General features: G+C 37.8%; 1 protein-coding gene and 1 long non-coding RNA gene across 2 annotated transcripts in view; both read right to left on the reverse strand.

Moving 5' to 3' along the window:
* Positions 1-23,543, reverse strand: part of plch1 (phospholipase C, eta 1) — a 157,788-nt gene that overhangs the window by 82,131 nt on the left and 52,114 nt on the right. The window lies entirely within an intron of this gene.
* Positions 12,557-18,768, reverse strand: LOC147832891 (uncharacterized). Its single transcript, XR_015515123.1, has 3 exons — positions 15,453-18,768; positions 14,399-15,262; positions 12,557-13,951 (listed from the first exon to the last, which is right to left on the reverse strand). It is a non-coding gene; the product is annotated as an uncharacterized LOC147832891 (long non-coding RNA).

Consider the following 23,543-nt stretch of genomic DNA (forward strand, 5'->3'; position numbering starts at 1 on the left):
TAGGGGGAAGACAGGAGGAACATAGAAAACCTCAAAACTGTCTTTCCTAAAGCTGTTGAAACATTCACAAATCTGTCAAGCTCTACTTTATGCTGCAAGTGTGATTTCAGGCTGAAATCAGTGAGGAAAATCGAGCAAGGACACCTGAGGGTTTATAGGACAAATGAGCTTTTGGATGACAAATATGTCAAATTAATGACAAATAATGACAAATAATGTCAAAAAATTAAATGCCCCATGACATTAAAATAAAGCTTTTTAGATGTAGCATTTGTATGTTTGTTTAAAGGATATCTATTAGATAGTGTGCTTCAAAACGGTGACAAAATTCGCATTCACAAGATATAAACATCTAAATCCTGCTGTTTGTCACATCCATCTAAATGGATTAATGATTCTTTTGACATCACCTCATACTTCAGTTTCATACATCACTCTGCATCTGACATGTCCCGTCCAATTCAAGATGCTTCTCATTTGCTTTTCATTTGATGTGATGTTCAACCACTCTTAATGAGCTGCGATGAAAACAAAATTATATTTGGCTGTTTTTATACATAGAAGGACTTACTAAAAGTCCAGCCCTGTCTTCATGTTTCAGTTGAGAATACATCAAATGGCTTTAAAACATACTATGTCACTATATTATACCACTTTGTTACCAAAGTGTCTGGAGTACTGTAATGAATATGTCTATTCAAGTGTGGAAACAGAAATGACAAATTTTAACTAAATGTCATCAAAATATTTTTGAAAGTAACAAATTACGTTCAAGAGTAAAATAAAGTGGCAATTTTAGTAGTTTTTAATTGATACATAGTCTGTAATAGTCTGTATAACTTATTGCACAATATATTGAGGAATAATAAAAAACACATGAATCATAAGGCAACTGTAAAGAGGAACAGCCTTTTTTTAATTATTTAGAATATTTTTTTTTCTGTGCTTGATTCTGTGTATTTGTGTAACAGAAATTGGCAATGGATATTTTGATGAATATTATGGATATTTATTTTTTTAAATGATGAATGTGAAGAACTAACTAACTAACTAACTAACTAACTAACTAACTAACTAACTAACTAACTAACTAACTAACTAACTAACTAACTATATACACTCACTGGTCACTTTATTAGGTATAACTGTCTAACTGCTGGTTAACGTTACCTTTTAATCGACCAATCACATGGCAGCAACTCAATGCATTTAGGCATATAGACATGGTCAAGAGGATCTGCTGCAGTTCAAACCTGGCATGGTTGTTGGCACCAGACGGGCTGGTTTGAGTATTTCAGAAACTGATGATTTGCTGACTGGGATTTTCATGCACAACCATCTCTAAGGTTTACAGAGAATGAGCCGGAAAAAAATAAAAAATAGATAAATAAATATCCAGTGAGAGGCTGTTCTATCTATGCCACAAAGAATTAAGTCAGTTCTGAAGGCAAAAGGGTGTCCAACCTAGTAGTAGTAAGGTGTACGTGGAATTGGCTGGAAAGTGTATATAAATGCCAAAACTGGAAACGTTGGCAGCTATCTGAAATTTAAAAAAAAAACTTTACAAAAAAAACTTTACAAACAAGTAGTAAAATTGCTAAAACTAAAATATTCTGAAAAAAAAAAAATACAACTGAAATAAAGACAAAAACTTTAAAAAGACAATCAAACCTGTATATAAAGGCAGGTTCCCAGAAATAAATTAAGCTATGGTACTGGTAATATATCCTTAAGACATTTGTTACATGATATCTTACATTTCTGTATATGGAGCTCTAAACAGTTCTTCTTAACATAGGAGATTATCAAAACATTTTATTTGCATAATACCCCAGTACTAACATTACATAACATTATATGCAACATCATGATTTATTTCAGTTCAAACACATGCTTGTAGACAACATACTGGGGAAGATACAGATCAACTGGAGTAGGATTTAACATAATGGACAGGACAGTTGTGAGGGATTTAAAAAACTAATCTTTCTCTCAGAAAGCAATGTCAACATGATGCAAATGCACACACACACACACACACACACACACACACACACACACACACACACACACACACACACACACACACACACACACACACACACACACACACACACACACACACACACACACACACACATAAATAGTTAGGAAACACTTCTCTACTAAGTGATTAGAAGCACTTAATGGATGAAGGCTCAGACACTGTGTCAATTCACACAGCCTATAATGCTGAAGTGGAATTAACAGTTCTGAAATTAATTGAAGGATAAAAAGTCAGAAAATAGAATACAGTAGGGAAAAAGTACGTAAGAAAAAGTAATCTGTCTGCTCCAGTTTACACAGGATGGACAGCAGGTTTCTAAGCTAAGATGCTTATAGAGAACCCATGTTAGATTCGGGTCTCTGCATAAAAACAATACATTTCTGAAACCCAGATTATAGAGGGCAGGTGATGAAATATCTACAAAAGATCCAAAACATTTGCTCAGTACCTTCTATGCTCTCCACAAATTCATCTGTTTATCAACATCCTCTTCCTGTCCCTCCCAAAGCTTTGGCCCACTTACACTATCAGCAGTTCACAGATCGGCACACAATCCACAATCCAATTAGATCTTACATGACCATGAAAGACATTGCTTTCTATTCCCATTTCAAACATCTTCTAACTATGGGTGTAACAGTTCATGTAGCCATCCTGAATCATCATCAGTACACTGGCACACTGTAAAAAACACAGTACGTTATGGTACAATGTAAAAAAATCTATTATCAATGTCCCATATTTCAATTCAAATGTGTAAATGCATTATTATTATTATTATTATTATTATAAATAAATAAATGAGGAACTTCATTCATTCATTTTCTTGTCAGCTTAGTCCCTTTATTAATCTGGGGTCGCCACAGCGGAATATACCGCCAACTTATCCAGCAAGTTTTTCCACACACACATTCATACATACTCATACACTATGGACAATTTAGCCTACCCAATTCACCTGTACCGCATGTCTTTAGACTGTGGGGGAAAATGGAGCACCCGGAGGAAACCCACGCGAAGGCAGGGAGAACATGCAAACTCCACACAGAAACGCCAACTGAGCCGAGGTTCGAACCAGCGACCCAGCGACCTTCTTGCTGTGAGATGACAGCACTACCTACTGTGCCACTGCCTCGCCCTAAATGAGGAACTTAAAAAATCTATAAACAAATCACAAAATACGGAAAAGTGCTGATACTTTTTGATGCAGTATCTAAAAAATGTGTCACTCATGTGTGAGGCACAGCAAAAGACATGAGTGTATAACGGCCATGCACATCAGGTGTGTTTGGATAAAAAACAATGGAATATTTTACAAATATTTTACATTAAATTCGAGAGGCATCTCATTCTCCATGAACAGCCTGGGTCACTAGATGTTCAAAGTACAGAAAAGGAACAAAAAATAAATAAATAAATGCTTCCATTTGATTTAACTGGTTCAACTGTAACTCTACATTACCTGCCAAAAGTCTTATCATCGATCGCAGTTGTAAGAACAACAAATAATAACTTGATTTCTAGTTGATCCTTTGAAAAAGTGGCAGAAGGTATTTTTTCAACGAATCATCTGTTGAACTGCATCCCAATCATCACAAATACTGCAGAAAACCTATTGGAACCTGCATTGCTGCAAGATTCTCACAGATATTAGTCAAGTTTGGTGAAGGGAAAATCATGGTTTTGGGTTAAATTCAGTATTGGGGCGTGCGAGAGATCTGCAGAGTGGATGGCAACATCAACAACTTGAGGTATCAAGACATTTGTGCTGCCCATCACATTACAAACTACAGGAGAGGTTAAGGATAGTGCTCCTTCTCATAGTTCAGCCTCCACATCAAAATTCCTAAAAGTAAAGAAGGTCTTGGTGCTCCAGAATTGGCCAGCTCAGTCATCAGACATACACATTATAGAGCATAACTGGAGGCATTAAGATGAAGGAGGAGGCATTGAAGATGAATCCAAATAATCATGATGAACTCTGTAAGTCCTGCAAGAACGATTTCTTTGCCATTTCAGATTACTTTATCGATAAATTATTTGAGTCATTATAAAGATGTATGGATGCAGTCCTCCAAGCTCATGGGAGTCATACACAATATTAATTCTTTTTCAACTGCACTATGACTTTATATTTTATACTGTACATTATTTATGTTAATGACAAGACTTTTGTCGAAGCAAAGTCAGACCTTACTGTCCTAATTAAATAATTAAAAATCAAGGCATGATCATATTTTATTTGGGTAAAATAAGCGCAATCTAGAGGCCTTTGTCTTTATAATAAGCCACTTCTGATACCAAATGATCAACTAGAAGTCAAGTTATTATTTGTTGTTCCTTCAACTTGGACACCTGACAAGACTTTGTCAGATAGTGTAACTGTAACTGAGCTCCATTAACATGTTTTTGTGCCAAAAACCTGATATGTTATTTTTAGCTGAACTAATCCTTTACATTTTTGGATGTAATTGTCTGCACACACTGTGCTATAAACATGGGTGATAAATAAACATTAGGTATACGCTTGTATTGCGCTTGTATTATTATAAAGTACACCTTTATAATAAATCTCTATATTTTCCTAAAACAATACCTGGCAAAAGGGTCCCACACATTTATCTGAAGCATATTGCAGAAAACCATTTATTCTACTGTCTCACAACAACAATTTCTCAGATTATTCTAAAAAAAAGCAATGGAGGCAGTAATAAGAGAGATATTCTTAACTGCACACTCTATTTAAACAAGCCCTTCTTATTATGAAAGATTCACGTCACTCTCTAAAGCATATTAAGATAGTGTGACAGAATAACACGCTCTCTGCTCTTAATAAGTGCCTGCCCTAGTCTGGCTTTAACATTATTTTGTCCCTTTATAGTACTACTCTTAATATAGAGACTTTTAATCTACTCTTTTGCCTTTGTGGCATCTTGTCCAGATCCTGGATTTCAAATCTTTTTTTTTTCTTTTCCCCCACCAAGTCCTTTGTGGTTCCAGAGTTTCAGGAATAAAAAAGTAACAACAGAGAAACTTCTCAAGAAAACTTCTCCAAAAAACATCCAGCAAAAGTATATATTTTCACTGATGTAATAACATTGCATTTTAAATCAAGGATACACACACAAAAACTTTTCTCTCTCTCTTTTTATAAAGTAACAGTACTCACACAAAGTCACAGTCTATAAGTGTTACTGTGGAGGAAATTATTGATTTGTATTCTCATGAAAGCATGACACCACCTTTCCACTGCAGCAGCAGTTTGTTTTCTCTGGCTGAGTCGCAACATAAGTTTGCAGCACACTCCAATAAAGATGTGAGCATCAACAAACTACAGCATAAACTGTGTGTGGATGAGGCTGATGAGACACTGATCAAACAAAACCAAATAAACAAACCTGTTGGTGTTGGTCACTTCCTGTCAGTGCAGCATGAATTAGCCTGTATTAAGCAACTCACTCTCTAGGCAGCAGATGGCAGAGACAGCTCACAAGGTTTTTGTACTCGGCAAAAGGACAGCAAGAGGTATCGATTTAGCATCCATATCACAATGTGTGCATCTATAAGTCACATCACAGGATAGGCAATGCTGAGTTGACATTATAGCAGACCAGGAGCCACACTCACAAATTTTAAAGTGTGTTTTAAGGTCTGTGACTGTGAACATTTTAAAAGAGTTGCAAGATTTCAGTCAAAAGAAATAGCACTGATTGTAACTTTAATAAAGGCCTATTTTTTTATTATATATGCACTGTAAAAAATCTTGTTGCCACTTTTTTTTGTTAAGTCAAATGAACTTTTCTAGTCATCTCAACATATTTCAATCAGACTGACTAAAATTATTAGTAAACTAGACTAAAAAACTTTGTATAACTTGTTGAAATGTTGAAACCTGATTCATTAATTAAATAGATTAAAGCAACAAAAACAGACCTTTTGTCATAATGTTTTTTACAGTGTACAATGAAGTCTATAAACCGCTATTTTTGCATTTGATTATTCAATTGTGCTTTCTGATTACTGTTAGACTTCACGGGAATGCATAAAGCACTGTTTATTGTAGGTGCATCTCTTTGCTTTCCTTGTAATTTCTTTATTATACTCCATTTCTCTTGGGTTTTTTAGGTATCGAAAAAGGACAAAATTCCACCATGCCGTCCAAACTTTAAGGATACCGGGTATCAGATTTGCACAATCCATATGCACTCGCTCGAAAGCTTGACAGAGCCCCTGCGCATAGCTACAGTTACTAAGACACGATTGGGCGTGGCTTGGCGAAGGGTCAATGGGGTAAGCTAAATCATCTGTAGTCTATGTGTGTGAATGAGAGTTGCACAACCATATCTAGGGTTTACAGAGAATGCTCCAAAAAAAACAAACAAAAAAAAAATCCAGTAAGCGGCAGTACTGTGGATGCTCATGGCTTGATGCCAAACGTCTGAGGAGAATAGCCGGACTGGTTTGAGCGGATAGAAACGCATCAGTAACTCAAATACCCAATCGTTACAACTGAGAAGACCAGCGTACAACACATCAAACCTTAAGGCAGATGGACTACAGCAGCAGAAGACCACACCATGTGCCACTCCTCTCAGCTAAGAACAGAAAACTGAGGCTACAATTCACACAGGGTCACCAAAATTGGACAATAGAGCATTGGAAAAACATTGCCTGGTCTGATGAGTCTCAATTTCTGCTGCGACATTCAGATGGCAGGCTCAAAATTTGGCATCAACAACATGAAAACATGGATCAATCCTGCCTTGTATCAAAGGTTCAGGCTGGTGGTGGTGGTGTAATGGTGTGGGGGATTTGTTTTGGTACACTTTGAGTTCATTAGTACTAATTGAGCATTGTGTCAATGCCACAGCCTACCCAAGTATTGTTGCTGACCATGTCCATCCCTTTATGACCACAGCCATCTTCTGATGGCTACCAGCAGGATAACACACCATGTCATAAAGCGCAAATCACCTCAGACTGGTTTCTTGAACATGACAATGATTTCACGTTACTCAAATGGCCTCCAGATTCAACAGATCTCAATCCAATTTTTCCTACATTGTGCATCTTGTTTCAACACTTTATGCAACATATAAACAAAGTATTTGTCTTTCTTTGTTTCTCGTTTTGATTCTAACACCTGGTAAGCATTAGAATGTCTCTAGGCTGCTGTTCCTTCATCCAAACAAAGCAAAGCTGTACTTTGGATAAAAGTTGGTGGCTTTCTGCAAACCACTTAAAAATAAAACTCGCACCTTTTTATCCAAGAGATAAAGACCAGCTCAAGTGCAAAATAAAAACATTGTGTGCCTCTTCCATGTTGCTGTATGAACTTGTTTTTAAGGACTTATGGTATTCCTTGGACCCAAACAAGTGCGACTTGAGTTTTAAAAATATGGAAACAAAACCAAGGATACAACAAGGACACCAAGAATGCATGCACACACGAGGACACACACTCTTCACTTGACTCAGTGTGCCAAAACATGCAACTTAATTTGTCACTTAACTTGCAAGTCTTGAGGGTGTAAGGGAATGTCCGGAAGGATCAAAGGTCATGGACAAGCACATTCTGCCACTCTTGTTGGTACAATGAGGGTCATCAATTAGATCTCTAAATGAAGAAATCCATTTTAATGAGCGGTCGAGACTAATGAACAGGTAATTGGGGTCTTTCTACCTTGCTCTTTACACTCTTTTTTGCTCTCTGGCTAAGTCCCTTGTCCTCCTCTTTGGACTTTTATTATTTTTATTAGCACAAGTCTCTCCAGCTCATTTAAAACAAATTAGCCGCGTGTTGAGTAAACCTTCACAGCCGATTAGTGCACTCTTCACAGTGGGGACTCGGCACAAATCTCTAGGGAAAGAAATGTGTTCATTAGGCTGCAGAGAGAAGTGCGAACACTTGAAAGAAAGATTGACAAGAGCTTCGCGCTTCTAGGATGCCAAACTCCCCTGTCACTTCATGACATGCTAATAATGAGTTAAAGAGACTATTCAGCTGCACTCTGGGGTAGAACTTAATTGAAATCAATTAAAATGCCTAAAAAGGGATAGTATACTGCTTTTTTATTGGAATGAATTCATGATATCACATCACAGTGAAGCGTTCTGCCTCTCTTTATCTCTATTTGGATGGGACTAGTTTTACTGGGCAACGTTAGAGAAATTATTTTGATTTTAATCCTATCTGAATCAGCTATGTCTGTCTTTTCTCAATTCTAGACCAAATTACCTACTGTTTTGCACTTTGACTCAATATACAGAAAATGAAATGGGTTGCAATTTCCCCTTCTTGTTTACTTTAAAATCGACTTTAAAAATCAATCAAGGCAAATTACCATGACAAAAGAAACAACAGATTTCATGTAGCTCAATTATTCACGCCCCATTTCTTAATGCAGTCTACCTGATGGTTTAATCAAAGCTATTGACTCTGAGCGCACTTATATTTCTAAATTTGTCCATGCACCAGATGGATTTAGGCAGGACTTCAGCTTAGTAGAGCATCGCAAAGCACAAAGCAGACAGAGAGGAAATCAGAAGCCAACTGTGAGGAACAGAAAAGCAAAGCAATATTTAATTAATACTACAGTGCTTTGACCTGCTTTTGACCCACACAACTCAGATGGCAAGAGGGAAAAGAGGCAGAAAGTGTAAATAAAGCAGGGGCTGGAGGTTCTTCTTTAGATATTGGAGACATAGGAGAACTAACTGTGCTCAACAGAGTGGCGGCTGGAGAAGAGAGCGCAGATCAAAGCGGCCTGGTGAGAAGTACAGCGAGTTATCAAACACTGAATAATTGGGTCGTAGAAGCTCTGTGATGCCTAAATCACAAAGCACTGCGTGTTCGGAGCCATCAGAGCAGGAACACAAAACCGAGGATGAGACATGCATTATGCAGACAGACACCTGCGCACGGGTTCAACAAACTGCTCAGTCTTGCACCGATGCCTCTGGAAATGCATTTAGCAAGTAGTTTTTTTATTGGGGGGCTTTTGAAAGATGCATTTTATGTTTTAAAATTATGTACTGTTAAAAGCCTAATGCGTGAACGTCATACAGAGCTGACAATATATTCAATAATTCAGTATCAATTGCAATTTTAGTTCACAGACTGTATCTAAAGGCGCTTTCACACTTGGTTCAACTGCCTGGACCAAACTCAAGTTCGATTGTCCCCCCATGCCACCTTCTTGGTTGGTTTGTGTTCACACTGCCTTTTTTCTTTCTGAACCCTGGTCTGATTGTGTCATCGAGCTGCTGTTGTGTGTACAGCTGTTGCTAGGTGATGGCCATGAAAGCAAAGTGCCAAAATGGAAAGACATAGCGTTAAGCACATCACGGTCGTTTTGCTTTTACTGAATCTTTTGGTTTTGGACAGAAAGCAACTTCCGTTTTTCTGCTGTAAAAATATTATAAACATTCAGAACATCACGCAATGTCTGCAGAAGCTGTTTTTGGAGTAGACAAGCAGGCATTATCACTGTGTTTGCCCTGGCTCAGTCACTGCTTGTCACCAAGGTACAGTATGTGATACACCAGCCTGATCTCACGAGAAAACGTAAGTATTTTACGTTTTGGCAGTTTAATTCGTACAAATTTGTACGAGTTCAATTGTACGAAATTGTACGATTTCAAAAAGGGACATGGCACCTCACCCCACCCCTAAACACAACCATCATTGGGGGATGAGCAAATCGTACTAAAATATACGAATTAGATCGTACGAATTCATACGAATCAGCCACTAAATGAAAAAGTTACGAATTGCCGTGAGATTGTGTTGGATACACAGACACATGCACACACACGCTAACGCACACAAACACAAACACAAACACATACACACACACACAAACACAGGAATGAACGTTATGAAAACGAGTTTGTTGTAAAGTTGTCGGTTCACTTCCATTATTTGATACGATTGCATTCATACCAGAAGTGAATTGGATCAGAGTTTACTCAAACTGTACCCCAGACCACCTCTTTCAGGCGGACTCATACAGTTCAAGGGTGCGCACCCAAGTTCAGAAGACATTGTTCACACTAGCTAAACGTACCATACTCTGACATCAAACAAACCTAAGTGTGAACCAAAAGTGCTGTTCTGAATGTTAAACGCTAATGTGAAAGCACCCTGAAGTCACGTATTTTCCTAAGTAGTGTGATAAAAGAGAATTTTTCAATACAACATATATAATATAATATAACAGTGGTTTGTTCTGTAGATTATCGAGAGGAAAAAAAAATTGCTTAAAGGGGCTAATAATTGTGTCCCTAAAATGGTGTTTAAAAATTAAAAACTGCTTTTATTCTAGCCAAAATAAAACAAATAAGACTTTCTCCAGACGAAAACATACTATCAGACATACTGTGAAAATTTTCTTGCACTGCTAAACATCATTTAGAAAATATTTTAAAAAGAAGAAAAGAATTTGAAGGGGGCTAATAATTTTGACTTCAACTGTGATATGTCTGAATTCATAGTACTATATCTGGTGAGATTCTGAAGTGAGATTCTACGCTATCCCATGATGCTGGTAGTCCATCTGATAAAGAGAAATGCCAGATGTTGTACATCCAAATTACATTCATACTACTCATATTGATAATATGTAGAATGCACTTTTCTAATGTTCGTGTACTAAACTCAAAATCAAAAAATGTATTACCTACTTTGCGATTTCATTTCAGATACATTTTTAAAAACTTTTTTATTATTATTATTATTTAACAGCTCTTTGTGTAGGGTACGATTTTAAAGCAGCATGTCATACCAATTAGCCATAATTTATAAATGAGCCTGCAGTGTAAGCCTGAAGAGTGTATTGTTCATGAAGCAACCACCTGGATGTACTTTATCCTGCTTATTGCAAGAAAGCTGTAATAGTGTGTTAATACTTTAAATAAACTCAAAGTGACATCAATGAAAATTGCTGAATGGAGACCTATGATTTATTCAGTCACAAGATGATGCCAAACAGTGAAAATAAAATTGCAGAGGAAATCAAACTGATCAAAAAAAAAAAAAAAAAGACAAAAACTCATTCTTTAAAAATCAAACACATCTATTCATTCATTTTCTTAGCACACTTTGTTTAGTCCTTTTATTCATCTGCGGTTGCCACAGTGACTTATCCAGCATGTTTTTTGTCCAGCTGCAACCCAGTACTAGGAAACACCCTTACACTCTCACATTGTCACACAAACACTACAGACAAGTTAGCTTACCCAATTCACATATAGCGCATGTCTTAGGATTGTGGGGGAAACCGGAGCACCCGGAGGAAACCCACACGAACACAGGGAGAACATGCAAACAGAAATGCCAACTAAACCAGCTGGGGCTCAAACCAGCGACCTTCTTGCTGTGAGGCGACAGTGCTAACCACTAAGCCACCATGTCGCCCTCAAACAAACATATGCTAAAATGTTTTAACTACTGCAGTAGTTTTAGTTTTAGTGTTGATGAATAGATAAATGACACTGTGCAACTGTTATAATGTCAACATGTTTAATGAATTACATGCATCACTGCATGAACTTTTGTGCTTCACATCACAATTGTTGAGCTGTGCTGGAGAGCAGCTCATTATCACCTGGGTAATGGCCTGAAATCTCAAAATGATGATATTCAGAGTCATGATACAAATTGTACATTAAAAGCACTTTCAGTTTGGGGGGTATAAGTGCTGCACGAATCTGGCTAAAATGAAAATCACTTTTTTTTTTTTGCTTAAAATCAAGATCACAATTTTTTTTGTAGATGTAAAATGTAAAAGATGTAGACAATTAATATTATTAATTATTAAACATATGGTAAAACAACAATAATAATATTAGGCCTATGTGCAAGTTTACTGCTGGTTAAAATGATGAATTTTGTGTAGACTTTGAATAATGGACTTGAATAGCTTTACATTTGTCCTGGTTGTTAATTCACAGTAAAAGTGATTTCATTTACATAATTCTGAAGCTGAATTATTATGTTTGAGAGATATGCTTGTCATTACTAGACAATTTTTTCACTGGTAACAAAAAACATTTGTCACTATCAGATTCCTTCTTGCATTATTCAATGTTATATGGGCTACACTAGATATACTGACCCAGTAAACACTTTGTGTGCGCTAAAAACATGAAGTGCTTGTTGTAATCATAACTTTAAAATGCGCATCATTTAAATGATGTGCGCGCCTTCACTTTCACTTCCAGTTAAGGCTCATGGCCGCCATCACTGTGAGAAAAAAGCACACACCTGCAAATCATACTTCCCGTGCGGCTCTCAAATGATTACTCTGTGCACTTTATTCAATGTTATTTACAGCCTATGCAGGTTCTGTTCGAAAAAGCAGGCATCATTGGCTGGGACGGGCAGTAGTAAACAAACAGCTCCCGATCAGCTCAAATACATCATTACATTAAGACAGAAATGGCATTTTTGGGTGAATTAGATCTTATAAATACAGTATGTGACACTTTTAATGCCATTTGGAGTTGAACAAACTATTACACCGAGTGTAAACATGTTAGCACCACAACCAAACTTTAACCTTGTGTAGGATTTTCACCGCATTTTGTGACTGGAATAACATACGCAGCTTTCTGACGCTACCTGCCGTGTGCATCTAAGTTTCCGGGAAATGCTGAGGGTTTTTTTTTTCTCTCATTCGCCGTGCGGTATCAAACATTGCATCAAAAATACACGCTTAGAGCAGTTCCTCGAATCAAATATCTCGTTTGTCGCGAGGGACATGAATGAATTCTCTGAATGAAAGAGCCAAACTGCAGTTAAAGTCCACCATTTAATAATTTGGCAAATAATTCAACTACAAATGTCCATATAAACACCATCACTTTCTCCCCTGTTTGTGTGTGTGTGTGTGTTTTGACTCTGAAAGTCAGAGCGTGCCCAAATAGACACTCTTTTCTCCTCTTTTCTTTCTCCGACACTCCCCCCTAATCGGAGCTGGACACGCCCACTTTTCTAACTTTTTCCAAAGTAGAGGTGTGAAACACCCTGCTGAAACGAGGGGGTTTCATGGCCCTTTAATTATGTGTATGTCTAAGGTCCCTCCGCAGTGAACAATTTTAGCAGTTAAAACTCATCTTCTGGTCATCAATAAGACATATTCTAATTATTTCTTTTTTTATTCATTCATTCATTCATTCATTCATTTACTTTTCAGCTTAGTCCCTTTATTAATCTGGGGTTGCCATAGCGGAATAAACCGCCACCATATCCAGCATATGTTTTACAGAGCGGATGCCCTTCCAGCCACAATCCATCACTGGGAAATATTTCTATTTTTATGTAAATACAGAACAGCTTAAACATTACGCTGCACCCTTGCCTCGTTTTGTATATAGAAGGAACAATGTAAATTAGTCCATTAAGTCACTACCTGCTCCATTTTCACTTGGTTAGATTCAGTATTTAATGCTGCACAAGTGTGGCAATAGGCTAATCTGGATTATTTCAACCATAAATGTTTGAACCACAAACTGAATTAAAACAGAGCGAATGCTGGGTTGTCATGCTGTGGTACTCGACAATTTGATCTCGATCGAGTCCAGCAATAATGCCTGCTTTTTTCGCCTGTGAAACAAAGCCATTGGTTGTGCGTGCTTTTTCAGAAATTGGGTAACATTACTGGTTAAACACATTGTGTAACTAGAACAGGCATTGAAATTGATTGTCTAATAAATAGCCTATGCTTGGCTGCGTGCTGTGCATCAATCATTTTCATTCAGAAACATGAGGAACAACGTTTAATTTCTTATGACACAAGCTGTTGAAGCAGGACTAAAAGAGGTATGTTAAATTGGAAGCGAGCTAATATCCATCCTGAATATAAGAGTATTTTCATAAAATATTAAATATAACATGTGCTCCTATACAGGGCCGGAGGAAGCTGAACTGCCGCTCTAGGCAGAGGACGATCACACCGCCCTCAACCCCAATGTGAAAACGAAAGTGACCAGTTATGAAAATGTGACGTGTTGCGGACCTCTATTCTGCTGCCCTATGCGCGGATATAACTGAGGACGCGCGGGTGCTGAGGGAGGGAGGGAGGTGTCGCGGACACTGCGCAATCTATTCTACCGCCCTATGCGCGGATATAACTGAGGACACGCGGGTGCTGATGGAGGTGTCGCTGATGCCGCCCTCTCTATTCTTGCGTCTATGCGCGAATATATCTGAGGACATGGGTGGTGAGGGAGGTGTTGCGGACATAACTGAGGACGCGGGTGGTAAGGGAGGTGTCGCGGATGCCGCCCTCTCTATACCGCCGCCCTAGGCGGCCGCCTAGGTCGCCTCAATGGATGCGCCAGCTCTGCTCCTATATATACATACTCCCAGGGCCGTTTATATTAAAGTTGATATTTAGCTACACCGTGTTGGTATTTGGTAACATCAAATTTTTACGAAGTGAGTCGTTAGCCCAATGCTCAACCCACAACTTGAAGGACCAGGACATACACTACAGTAAATTTAGATTCACCTATACCACATGTCTACCCACTACTCACTGCACCACCATGCCGCTCACATATAATAAGTATATATAGTATATACCTGTATATAGTAATAAACATCTGATATTCGTAAATTTAGGAAGTGTCTATACAAAGTAATGACACTTGACTAAACATTTCAAAACCTTAGTAACATTTGAATAAATGTCCTACAGTCATACTACCGTACTAATATTTTTAGATTTTTGATATTAATTAAAATCAATTATCAAGCAATTTAAAGAAATGCACAAAATAAACACACCTTTTAAATCTGTAATTAAAGGTAATCTAGAAAATATAGATATGCTGAAAGTTCAGAACATGCAAATGACATACCATGACTCTCAAAAACCATTATTCCCTCGATTTCATGTAAATCATGTGAGTGTAAAATAGAGTTGAGAAACAGGTTAGTGAGAAAAAAACACTAAACTAGATCATGGAATAACCAGGTATGGTTATGCACCAGGTAGCATTTGATTGGCCACAGCGTTTTCTAATCAAAGAATGATAATGATAATTTTCTCTTATTTGTGTGTTGATCTACGCTTGTATTGTGGGACTCTTGTTTTGAAAATAAGACCAGCATTATAAAGCTCTTAGACAACACAGCCAGACATGGAGTATTTCATCCCATCACATCTTTGTTGTCAGAAAAAAAACAGAAAGAGGGATTATGCATGTCTTTAGCACCCCCAATGATTTACAGGGTCTCTACATGTATACATGTATATTGTGAAATGTGTCACATATGTTTGTAATGAAGCAACAAACACATCAAGACTGCTAAATATGAGTGTTCAATGCACGTTTATGCATCGGGTCATATCACTCAGCTCTTTACTGTCATTTACTGAAAGGACACCAATAAAACATATCTGTTAATGAGGAGGTCGATATTAATTCCTGCCTCTGTTTACATATATGTATAATCAATCATTCATTCATTCCTTTATTAATCAGGGGTTGCCAAAGCGGAATGCACTTCCGGCCACAACCCAACACTGGGAAACACCCATACACACTCTTTCACACACACATACACTAAGGAGAATTTAGCTTATCCAATTCACATATACCACATGTCTTTGGACTGTTGGGGAAATCGGAGCACCCAGAGGAAACCTAAGCGAACACGGGGAGAACATGCAAACTCCATACATAAATGCCAATTTACCTAGTCGGGGCTTGAACCAGTGACCTTCTTGCTGTAAGGTAGTTGTCCTACCCACTGTGCCATCGTGATGCCCATACGCATAATCACAATTCTAAAGATATCTCTGTCATGTATAAATACATCTAAATGCATCTTTTGTCAATTATAATTATAATTTAGCCTACATACCATCCACAACATATCTCAGGATTAAACTTTCATTTCATTCACTCACTCCTTCTAGCTAAAATAAACTTCTCTAACACTTCAGTTAACAAGGCATCTACTCACTTATTCATTCATTTTCCTTCAGCTTAGTTCCTGGTTTATCAGGGCTCACCACAGCAAAATAAACTACCAACTACTATGGCATAGGGCTGTGTTATTGATCGAATCACAATCGCAATTTGAAACACTGTGGTTAGCTAATCGCAAGAGGTGATATGAAATATATATGTATTATTTAATTTCCCCCGCCCAAAGCAAATGCATGACTTCTGTCTGTGTGTGATAGCCTAACTAGCCAATCGAGTGAGCAAACTTTCGTTCTGCCCAATCAGAATTATAACCATACTATGCGGGAAGCCCACAATAAAAAACAAACAAGAAAGCACGGGCAATTGGGATGATGGCATCTGTTGAATAAGAAGCATTAATATACCAAAATAATATTTTGGCTTCAAAGTCAAAGACACCAAACAAAAACAGTTCATTTTCAAGAGCTGTTGCAGAATTGTTGCCACGGCTTACAGATTATTGACCTGAAGCATGACTACAAAATTAAATCGCAAATCAAATTGCAATCGTAATATCTGTCAGAAAAATCTCAATTAGATATTTTCCCCAAATTGCACACCCCTTCTCTGGCATATGTTTAATGCAGCAGAAACCCTTCCAGCCACAACCCAGCAGTGGGAAACACCCATACACTCTCTCATTCACACACACTTGTACACTACGACCATTTTAGTTCATTCAGTCCTCTTATACCGCATGTGCTGGAGCACCCGAAGAAAACCCACGTCAAAACACGGGGAGAACACTACTTAAAATATTATTTGACAACTAAGTATAAATATTTTGCATGTGTGTGTTTCAGAGTATTTCACACTGTGTGTGTGAGCAACAGAAACAGAGCTACAAGCTGTAAAGTGTCGGAGAAGAGCTCATTAATATTCACAACGATTCCACATATAGTCAAAACTGAGCTTTTCTTTCTAGAGGTAATTTCTGTTGTTATAAATGAGCATATAAAACTGTTTCTGGAGAATTTTTGCTCTTACCAGAGCCTTAAACCTACTATGTAGATATCAGAGAAAAACGTAACATTGAATCAATGCACTCTGGCATCTTTAAGCTTGATAAATACACCAGCCAATCTTGTAAACAACATAAAAAGCTATTCTCACCACAGGGAGAGCTTTAACACTCTTAAACTACATAATATATCAACATTACATCGGCCAGCAGCCAACCAGCTGCCTAGACATCAGCATTAGAATTGGCTACTAAAAAACCCATTACAGACATCCCCTAATCATAAGCATCATTATCTTGATCACCACCAAAATCATCAGGAAGGTCAGGTTAGATTACAGCCGAAGCAATAACTCCATTTCACCCCAAGCTCTTTCCACCAGAAGAGGATAAAAGAAGACTCCATTCACAAGGCGGATCTGAGCCAGGCAGGCAGGGAGATGGTTTAGCAGTGCTGTCATGGTGTTGACACTGCCTCAGAGCACTGTAAGGCAGAGGATCTGGATGAGGAACATGTCACACACAAATAAAGCAGATTAAACTGTGTCTGTGCACGAGCTGTGCTATAAATACCCAACAATATATCTGTGCTTGCTCTGTGCTCTGTGCTAAGTCAAATCTTTGATGAAAACTATGTGTTCTAGCTGACCGTACAGTTATTGTGGATTTAGCCAGCCTGGATTTTTTTCTTCTTTTCTTTAACATTTAAACACCCTATTTTCTGTGGATGTAAAGTGATCAGTGCTCAGCTGTCCTTCCTCTCTTCAATTTAAATGTCTTTTTATCTCGAACAACTAAATGAATGCTTAGATCAACTTACCCTACTATATTATGATTGAAAATACTAAAGTATTACACTATCGAGAGGGGTCTGGATGCAGACCCGGTGCACTGCAATCTGAGCTGCATCCAATAGTTTTTAATGCGCTCACCTAACCCCACCCCTAACCTTATTCCTCACAGTGACATAACTAGCTCCACTGAGTGCATTGTTTCTGACAATGTATCACTGAGATTTGCAGTCTCAGCTTGCATCATCAAGGCTGCATCTAGATACTACTGACACTATCAGTGCTGCTAAATGTATCCCATGAAATTGAAGATCACTCTTTCACAGGAGGTTTTCCTGCTGTCTTAAAGGGAGTTCTATCCCAAAACTGAAAATTCTATTAACTGAAAATACTGGAAACCTGTAATCAATGACTTCCATATTGTTCCACTAAAACCTCTAACTCAACAGTTACAGGTTTAAAACATTTTTAATTTTGTGCTAAACAGTGAAAATATTGAAACAAATAAAAATATGGAAACACACAAGGCTGAATAAATAGTGTATAACTTTTAATCTTTGGATGAACTAACTCTACAAATGTGCCATTGCATACAGTTTTATGCACAACTTTGAGCACCCCACTGTGGCTGCATAATTATGAGATCTTTCGTTATAGGAGAAGATCACAGTGAAATGCCATTCGGTTTCTAGTAAAAGCTAGATAATGTCATGTGTTTCAGACAGTAGTGTAGCCATATTGAGATGTGGAAAAATTAAGTTAAACTGAAAAAATAGGCTATGCAAAAGTTTGGTCACCTCTCTTTCGTGTGGGTTTTTAAAACCTGTAGTCACTTGATACTAACTGATTACAACAACAACAACAAAAAACTATTTGAGTGACTCAGTGAACCTTAACAATCCTAACACTGGTGGAACCATTAAAAAAAAAGGATATTTAAGATTGATGATTGCTAGTTGTGCTTTTACTTATTGTAAACCAAAAAACAGACCACCTCCAAAGAGCTCCAGCAACAACTTACTGCTGATAATGTTACTTGTACATTGTTCCACAGTTTAGCGCATTCTTCATAAAGAACAGCTCAATGGAAGAGTGATGCAGAAGAAGCCATTTCTGCATTCTGCCAACAAGAAGTCATTTGAAAAGGGCAAAGGATCATCTGGACGAGCCTGAATCATTCTTGGAAAACTATACTGTGAACAGATGCCACAACCATAAACGCTTTGCATGACGGAAAAAATACAGCATTCCAGGAGAAGAACATGCTCCCTACTGTAAAATATGGTGGAGGGTCCATTATGTTGTGCTGATGTGTGGCAAGCACAGGTACTGGAAACCTTGTCAGAGTTAATTCCACCCAGTATCAGCAGATTCTGAACAACAATGTCCAGAAATCAGTCAAGAGGCTGTAGGACAATGACCCAAAGCACAGTTCCAGATCTACCAATTAATCTTCAGACACGGTACAATGATCTAGAAAGGACAATACAGTCCACAGACTTGGACATCATCGAAAATCTATGGATTGATTTGAAAATAGCCGTTCATGCTTGGCACCCATCAAACCTGATTGAACTGGAGAAATGTTGCAAGGAAAAATAATCTAAAATGTCTTCAGCAAGAACTCAGGGACTTTTCCTTGGCTATAAAGAAGCATCTACAGGCTGCCATTTCAACTAAAGATGACTCTACAAAAGATTGATGTCATTATTCTGTTAGGGTGCCCAAATTTTTGCATCTGTCTGTTTTTGTTAAGACTTAAATTGCATCACATCTGTTGATTTAATAAATGCCATGTCAGAACTGAAATGGTGCTTTTTTCCTAGGGTTTAAAATTAGGGGTGTCACGATTTCGATTTTTAATCAAAATCGATCGAAATTTATGCTCAATTTTGATTATCGAATCAAAAAATAGAATTGTCGATGCTGCCACGCCCCCATGTCATGTCAGCTTGGCTTGCCAAGCGGGAAAAAACAGGCTTGTTGAAGTACTTGTTAAACTGCAGAAGCAGGAGACCCGTCGACAGAACTTAAACGCTCTCCTCTTTCAATGAAGTCGCCGGTGTGTAAGCATTTTGGATTTCCAGTGAGTTATGTTGACAATGTTTGTGTTGGCGACAAAAAACACAGTTTTGCAAGCTCTGCTATGTACGTATTACGTACAGTTCGTCCGATAGACAACACCGGCATCGCAATCCTCCGCCACCCCCGTTGCAAATCCGCTCGCGAAAAGTACACACTCAGGCCCTGTTTACACTGTCTTTGTTTTTAAATGGCATTTTAGAACGACAGCGATTTGACATCCACAGTGGCGTGTAGCATTTCTGAGCAGCCCTCCTTCCTCTCTACCTCTGAAAATGCACATCACGTGACCACACAGACACAGACGCACACACAGCCATATGAGCTTGAGACAGCAGGTCCAGGCAGTCAGAGGACTGCTTCAATCTTTCACTCACTTGTACTTAGTCATTTTAGCGAACACCTCAGATACTGTTGGCTGGTTCTTGTTGGTTGTGCGTCTTTTTTACCAACGCCATTATAATGACACAGATCACTGCCTATTCTCGAGTCGCGCAGAAAAAGGGATTGACAGGTGGTAATTATGTGTGTATCTTGCCTTTATTCATTTACTGTATGATTTGTTTATGGGTAAAACAAAGACCATGCAGGTCTGGTAGTTTAAACGGTAGGCTACAAATAATTAATTGGTTATTAATTAATTAATTATTCATAATCGAAAATCGAATCGAATCGTGCCTTTAGAATCGAAAATGTAATCGAATCAAGGATTTGGAGGATCGTCACACCCTTATTTAAAATTTATCCAAATTAATTTGCTTATTTAAAAGACCAGCAGGCTATGACTTGCTATTATGAAAACTTCCAGGTTTGGCCAAACTTTTGCATATGACTGTATAGTCAGTTCTTACCAACATTTCTTCTCATGTATCAAAACCAAACTCCTTTTGCTCTTGCACAATTAAGCCAAACTCCAACAGAACAGACAGGAATAGGCACTCACCCAAAAGACACAGGAACAAATGCACTTAAATAGGATGTCATGGGAATACTTTGCCATTTCCAAAAAGCTGCGTACCTTTACACATCACAGAGATGTTTGCTAAAAGAAGCCCAAAAGCTGGTTTATGTTTACATTTGTAGGACAACACTGCATTCTGAACCATCTGTTCCATAAAACACTGAGAGTTTCACACTGAGCACATTCAGTCATGTAGAATGCCAGCCAGAGAGTGTTTTTTTTTTAAAGACACACGCACACACATGCATTGTACATTCTCACACCCTCTCTTGGCTATGAATCCCAGAGTAGATGTCTTTCACTATTTCTGAAAGGTGATAATAGGCAGCACATCATTTTTTTGCTCTTTTACAATTGACTCTCATATCTGATGCAATGTAGCGGTAAAAACAGAAGCTCAAAACTGTCAGTCTAATGAATGCGCAAGCTAATTTTAGGACTCAGAGCAAGGAGTAGGAGGTTAGTGTTTTCAGCCCAACTGACAGCCATTAAACAATAAAGAGCACTAAGACAAATTGAATTTGAGACCTATGTCATGTATCTCTGAGTAAGGAATACAAACATGAATACAAACACAAGCACACATACAGACGAGCTGATAATTAAGGTAATTTCAAACACAAAATCAAGCGCATCAACAAACATCTAAAAAAATTACAGCAAAACAACGCAAGCATAGCCGTGTTTCGTTAATGATTCTAGTTTTATATAAAATGGGTTAGTGAAAAATTGTAATTAAAGCTTTGGTAACACTTTATTTTGATGGTCCATTTGAGTATTAGTACACTGTCTGAATAATAACTTAAAAAAACTTTGCAAGTACATGTCAACTTACACTAACCCTAGCTCCAACCAAACAGACTACTTATAATCTAATGAGAATTAGTTGACATGTCGATGTAATGTAACTAAAACTCAACAAACGGACCATCAAAATAACGTGTGACCAAAGCTTTTTTTGCCACGATATATAAAAGATATTTCAAAAATCAATATTTGATGGAATAACCCTGATTTTCAACCACAAGAATCGAATTGTTGTTCTGACCAATTGTCATTTTCTAAAGAATAATAAGAAAATATTTATGCAAAATGTGTAAAACGTTATCAAATATTAACTGGTCACTCCAGGAGTTTGCGAGTCCAATGAGCCTTGAGATGAAAAAAAAGAGAAAAAAAAAACACAACAAAGATAAACTACAAATCTGACACAAATAATGCCATATGGTTTGATAAAATTCATTCATTTTGAAAATTGCAGTCATTTTAGTCTTCAAAAATCCTGGAGGGACTGTTTACTCACACTGAAATAGTTAATAAACCCAATAAATTCTGATAAATGTTTGTGTTCTCTTTATTTACTTCATTACAGTAGCTATATATAAATAATCTATCAGACTTTTAACCAATACGTTGCATTCTGCAAACACAAAGTTCACAAGAATCTTCTCACCTATATATGCCAAACGACACTTTTGTGGCACCGCCATGCTGCCTCCAACATGGTAGAACCTACGAGCCAAAAGAGACGCTACGTTGGCCATAGCTGAGCGCTCTGACGTCACGAAGAAAGGTCCCATGCCTTCAAAACACAAAGGTGACCGCTGGAAACTGAGTGTCATCCCTGAAGATCTCTCTCTTGCTCACTTCGCTTAAAACTGAGAGTCACATTCTCCCTCTGAGTGTACACATCTGACGCCCACTTCTTTACCCAGAACCCTTCACTCCACCCTCTCTTTGGTCATCTATCTTCCATCCTGCCAGCTATTCACGCAGAGCCTTTGAACCTTTGTAACGGTAGAAAGCAATACCGAGCAGGGATTTACACAGAATAGCTAATGTATTGTTGTGGGGGGGATGTGATGATGCTGGGGCTTTGAACAGATGTGTTTTTGTCCCAGAGGGTCAAAGTGAGCGGCATAAGTGGAAGTGAAAGCAGATAATGATATGACATAACACAAGTGGTCTTTTTGTGCTAAAAAAAAAGACATTAGGGCACATAAACCATCGAGCCTGTATAAAGAAGTCAATACATGGCAAAAACAAAAAAGATATAACTTTATAAAGTGAGCTGTTTGAAAAACCTAAGAAATGGGGATTTAAGGTATGGGTGGATGTCTCTGAGGTTCCAGATCTACCAAGTAATTCATCCGCAGTCACGGTGAACTGATCTAGAATGGACATTCTAATCCCCAGACTTGAACATCATCGAAAATCTATGGATTGATTTGAAAATGGCTGTTCATGATTGGCACCCATCAATCCTGATTGAACTTTAGAAATTTTGCAAGAAAAAATGGCCCAAAATGCCTTCAGTAAGAATTCAGAGACTTATCCTTGGCTATAAGAAGTGTCTACAGGATGTTATTTCAGCAAAAGGTGCCCCTAAAAAGATTGATGTCATTATTCTGTTGGGGTGCCCAAATTTTTGCACCTGTCTATTATTGTTAAGACTTAAATTGCATTGCATTGTTGATTGAATAAATGTTATGTTATGACATAACACAAGTGGTCCTTTTGAGTAAGAAAGAAAAGACATTAGGGCACATAAACCATCAAACCTGTAAAGAAGTCAATGCAGGGCCAAAAAAGAGATAACTTTATAAAGTGAGCTGTTTGAAAAACCTAGGTAGGGGGATTTAAAGTGTGGGTGGATGTCTTGGAGGTTGCAGATCTACCAAGTAATTCATCCTTAGCCAATGATCTAGAATGGTCATT

This window comes from Danio rerio, chromosome 18, assembly GCF_052040795.2.
Source record: "Danio rerio strain M-AB ecotype USA chromosome 18, GRCz13ab, whole genome shotgun sequence".
In the NCBI taxonomy this organism is placed as follows: domain Eukaryota; kingdom Metazoa; phylum Chordata; class Actinopteri; order Cypriniformes; family Danionidae; genus Danio; species Danio rerio.